Below are 5,631 nucleotides of genomic sequence, written 5' to 3' on the forward strand. Positions count from 1 at the left end.
GAGAAGCTAAAACATATGTGGAAGATCACAGGTGAGATATTTTATACTCAGCCATTGTCACCCCAAAGCCATGTGCATTTCTGTTCTCTGCAGGGATAAATGTTTTTCCTTTCTCAGACAAGATTGCTACATGGAACCTCATCACTAAGTGCAGTGTAACATTGGAAATAAAGAATGGAACTGGTGGGTTGTTCCTGAGATCACCAAGTATTAGTATGTCATCTTCCTGTTATGTTTGCTAGAATGGCCTCTAAGTATTCATATCTTCCTGGTGTCCACCAGGAGTGATCCCTAAATTCCCAGACTTTATGAAATTTTTAAACATAAACACAAGAATGTAAATTAGCTTAGAAGATGGGAAGAAAGAAGAAAGGGAGACAGGAACAGATTCATGTATGTTCTTAAAAATTTCAAGCCTTTGGCATTTCATAAATATTAAAAATCATCTTTCTAAACATCGTGTCAGCACTTGCCTCTTTTCAACAATATCTCTGGCCAGTGCACATGCTGTGTCTTATTCTTCCAGTTTCTCTTGAGATACCCATCTCTGATAGGGAACATACTCCCTCTGGAGGTGTAGAGTGAGCAATTTGAAATTTCCTCCATATTCTTATCATTTATAAATTGATTTAGAAACAATTTGCTAAGTATTTGCTCTTGGGCCCTGAAATTAGTTCTTGCTAAAGAATGCAAAGGTGAATATGGATTAGTCTTAGAATTCATTTGTTTACCTTGTGACTAGGCTATCCATGAATCCTTTGAGACCCATGTGATAAAAGACCTTCTTCAACACAGCTGGATGGAAATAGTTAGGGCACTTCATTCAGGATAGGTCAATCAACATTTCTTTTCCCATTGAATGGAGGTGAGTTCCAGGACCCCTTATCATTCTCTTGGGGGTCCCCCAAAGGAGTTCTCATGTAATATTTGACATGGGTAGTTGTATTAGAGGCAGTGAAAGGTTACCTGAAAAAACCAAGCTTCCAAAAATAGAAACAAAAAAATCAGATTCCTATAGAGAAACAACAGTGAATGGTCAGTGAATGGCACCAAAGAGAGACCAAGTGGACGGTCATTTATTCTTTTATCTTGAGATATTTCCTTCCCAGGTATTCAGATCTGCTTCTCAAGAAATCTTCCTCCTTTATGTTCTAGAGATACTCTTATTTTTTCCTTTGAAAATCCTCCCTTAATTACTTTGGCTGATATGAGAGTGCTCTCTGCATACAACTCAATGAATCCTACAAGCCTCTTGGTTATGGAGATAACTCCTGGAGTAAGCTCTGTTGATATTATAAAGGTATGTCTATGGGCACAATGTCAGTGAAGGAAAAGCAAAGAGCCCTAATTTTCTTAGGTCCTTCTTTTCCATTATTGTGTCCCTTTTTGCACGTGTTTTGTTTAACATCTCTAATCTGTATGGAGGGCAATGATCATAGATAAAGTTTATTTCCCATTCCAAATCAGTTACCATTTTGACCACCATTTTGGCTGAAGGCAGTATATGCAGATACCTAGAAGAAGTTTTAAAAAGCAATCCAGGATCCAGGATCACCTAAAAGTTATAAAGTCAAGGTCAAGTGAAAAAATAAGTTACTCCATATCCTTGGATCATACACAGTGGAGTTCCTCACTGGCTATATTTACTTACATTCTACAAGAACGTTCTCTAGGTGACAAATTGTCTAAAGGATCACCTTCATTTTTATTTCTGGAAATTTCTTATTCTTTCCTTACTAGCATTTTGTATGCCTCACCTCATCCCCAATCTCAGCTTTCCAGCTATTTTTCCCCTTTTCAGCTTTCCTTATTCTAAATACATATCCTGTATCAACTCTTCTATGCAGTTTTATGGTAAAATTATTATTCCTGTCTCTCTACCACCTAGCATACCTGCCCCTTTGTGCTGCTGGGATAGAAGAACTGAGGCATCACTTATGGGGTTTTCTCTGCAGCCTGATTCTCCCCTTTTCCTTTCATTCAAGCTCCAGCAGCAAGCTTTTCCTCATAAGATGCCCTCCCTTGAAGTTTGTACTTATCCTTTTCCCTTTGCTTGGAAGAAACCTCCTTCTCCACTTCTTTCTTTTATGGCTTACAAATCCTCATTCAACTTTGGTGATTGCAGATACTTGCACTGTATTTTATTGTATTATAATTTATGTGAGAATTTTCCTTGTGTAATTCTGCACAGCAAAAGGTTTTGTAGCAATAAGCTCCATATACTATCTCTTACCTATCTGAAGCAATTTTTGTATGAAATTTAAATTTAAATAACATGAATAATAAAGAAAGAATATTTACTTAAAAATACAAAAGTTATGAATCGATTAATTAAATAGAAGAACAAATGACTACCTTTTCTATTCATTTTGAAACTGGAAATGAATACGTACGTAAGAAGATAAATACATAAGTACCTAAGAAGGTAAATTACAATGTGGGAATTTCTTCCATGTGGTTCTTTTATCTGTTCCTACTGGGACAGTAAAATTCTAAACAAGTTATAACACTTATTTTTTTAATATCTAGTTTATTTTTTTCCTCTGCATAATAACAGAAAACAATCTCTTTAAAGGTTTATGAGCATCTTGAATAAACTGCTTGCCCTTTGTACTAATGACAGCTAATGAGTAGAATTATTAGAAACAATTGAGAAAACAGACATTGCAAAGTCAGATCCCATCAAAATCATGTGCAATGAAAGCTGAAGTTTAAATTTATATATCTTTATAAAGTTGGGGGGTAGAAGAAAGCTGTGTGAGCTGCTAGAAAAATCATGAAAAATTGAACAGGGTCACAGCACTCAACAAACCTTCTATTTTCCCTCCCAAAAGCTTTCTGGTGTCTCTTGTACATTTTCTATTCTAATAGAATGTAATTGTGTTGCAGGTCAGCAGTGACTGCTTGCATTCATAATGTCCATTTATAATAAAAATGCTATAATTTGGATTCTAAAAACATTTGTGCTGCTGACATAGTTTAAAACTTTTCAGGTAATTAGAAAACTCTATCTTTAAAAAATGCAAAGTTAATACATTAACATTAGTGAGTATGTTGCAGAGTTATTTTTTTTCTTCATTTTTTTTCTAACAGCTGAAACCATAGCCCCAGGGAATGGTTATCATTTTAATATGAGCTAATGACCAGGTAATTTCCAGCCTTCAAACTCATTTTTTATGGGACAGCAGGAAGATGGCATAGAGGATGGAAAGTGATAAGTAAAATCATATGTTCTCAAAATATGGAATATTTTTTTTCTTTTGGTTCATTATTATTTTTTAAAAATGTATAGTCTAGTCTCACTGAAGGCTATGGCAGCTGTTGAGATTTGTGTGTTTTCTTCACATGCAGATTCTGACCTATACTTATGGAACCATGTCTAAGGGACTGGCAGTGGCACTACCTATCTTTGTGAGGGTGTCTTCCATCATGTAAAACTGGAGATAATTGCCAATGATGAGGAGAATTGAACGCCCAAGCTATGTCACCTTCACTAACACTGAACGATTGATCGGTGATGCTGCAAAGAATCAGGTTTCAATGAACCCCACCAACATGGTTTTTTATGCCAATAGTCTGATAGGACGGAGATGTAATGATGTTGTCATCCAGTCTGATATGAAGCACTGGCCCTTTATGATGGTGAATGATGCAGGCAGGCCCAAAGTTCAAGTAGAATACAAGGGAGAGAGAGAAAGTTTCCATCTAAGGGTGGTGTCCTCTATGCTTCTGACAAACATGAAGACAATGGCAGAGGCCTACCTTTCCAATTCTGTGGTCACAGTGCCAGCTTACTTCAGTGACTCTCAGCATCAGGAAAACAATGATATTGGAACCACTGATGGTCTCAATGTACTCAGGACAGTCAATGAGCCAACTTCTGCTACTATTGCTTATGCTTTATACAAAAAGTTTGGAGCTAAAAGAAATGTGCTAATTTTTTATTTAGGAGTTAGCATGATTGATGTGTCAATTGTCACTATTGAGGGTGGAATCTTAGAGGTCAAATCCATAGCCAGAAAGACCCTCTTAGGTGGAGAAGACTTTGACAACTGTATGGTCAATCATTTTGTTGCTGAGTTCAAGCACAAGCATAAGAAGGACATCAGTGAGAACAAAAGAGGGGTCTCTGTACTGCATGGAAAAGAGCTAAGCATACCCTCTCTTCCAGCACTCAGGCCAGCACTGAGACTGATTCTCTCTATGAAGGAATTGACTTCTATACCCCCATTACCTGTGCTTGATTTGAAGAGTTGAATGTGGACCTGTTCTGTGGCACCCTCCATCCTGTAGAAAAAGCTCTTTGAGAGGCTGAACTAGACCAGTCACAGACCCATGATATTTTATTGGTGGATGATTCTACTCATATTCCCAAAATTCAGAAGTTTCTGCAGGACTTCTTCAATGGAAAAGAACTGAATAAGGGTATCAACCCTGATGAAGCTGTTGCTTAAAATGGTGTCCAGGCAACCATTTTATCTAGAAATAAGCCTGAAAATGTTTAAGATATGCTACTTTTGGATGTTACCGCTCTTTCCCTTGGTATTGAAACTGCTGGTGGAGTCATGACTGTCCTCATCAAGTACAATAGCATCGTTCCTGCCAAGCAGATGCAGACCTTCACAACCTACTGCCAACCAGCCTAGTGTGCTCATTCAAGTATATGAAGGTGAGCACACCATGACCATGGGTAATAACCTGCTTGGCAACTTTGAGCTCTCAGGCATACCTCCTGAGCTTAGTGGTGTTTGTCAGATTAAAGTCACTTTTGATATTGATGCCAAGGGCATCTTCAACATCTCTGCCATAGACAAGAGTACAGGAAGGAGAACAAGATAACCATCACCAATGACAAAGGCTATTTGAGCAAGGAAGGCATTAAGCACAGGGTCTAGGAAACTGAAAAGTACAAAGCTAAAGACGAAAATGGGGGGGGGGGACAAGATGTCATCCAAGAATTTGCAGGAATCCTGTGCATTCAACCTAAAAGCAATTGTTGAAGATGAGAAACTTCAGGGTAAGATAAATGATAAGGACAAACAGAAGATTCTTAACAAATGTAATGAAGTCATCAACTGACTGAATAAGAATCAAACTGAAGAGAAGGGAAAAAAAAAAAAAAAAAAAACCTTGCAAAGAAGGAAGAATTTGAACATCAGCCAAAAGAGCTGGAGAAAGTCTGCAACCCCATCTTTACCAAACTGCACTAGAGTGGAGGAGGCATGCCCGGAGGAATGCCTGGGGGATTCCCTAGTGGGGAGCTCCTACCCCAGTGGTGCTTCCTCTGGACTCACCATTGAAGAAGTTGATTAACCCAGCCCAAGGACAGATGTAGCATTGTTCCACATGGTAAAATGTTGGAAGGCCCAAATTTGTAGCAAATTCTGTGTCAGTTTTAAAGTTTCTGCTACAGTAAATTATCAGACATTCTCAATACTTGAATATGGAACATGTACACAGGAAAAGGAAATAAAATTGCACTTTATAAGCCCTGTATTATAAGTGGGAAATGCAAGTCTTAAATAAAAAGCTGTATTTAATTTGGCATAAAAAATAAATAAATAATTCTAGTAAGGAAAACTAAAGATTTATATCAGTAGAGATTTAACTCTTAGGATAAAAATGTTCTGA

The 5,631-nt window shown here is 37.5% G+C and overlaps 1 pseudogene; it reads left to right on the forward strand.

The window, feature by feature from the left end:
* The first annotated feature begins 932 nt into the window (after positions 1–932).
* On the forward strand, positions 933–5,313 carry LOC113198766 (heat shock cognate 71 kDa protein pseudogene; annotated as a pseudogene).
* The last annotated feature ends 318 nt before the right edge of the window (positions 5,314–5,631 follow it).

This window comes from Urocitellus parryii, chromosome 3 (assembly GCF_045843805.1).
Source record: "Urocitellus parryii isolate mUroPar1 chromosome 3, mUroPar1.hap1, whole genome shotgun sequence".
Lineage (NCBI taxonomy): Eukaryota > Metazoa > Chordata > Mammalia > Rodentia > Sciuridae > Urocitellus > Urocitellus parryii.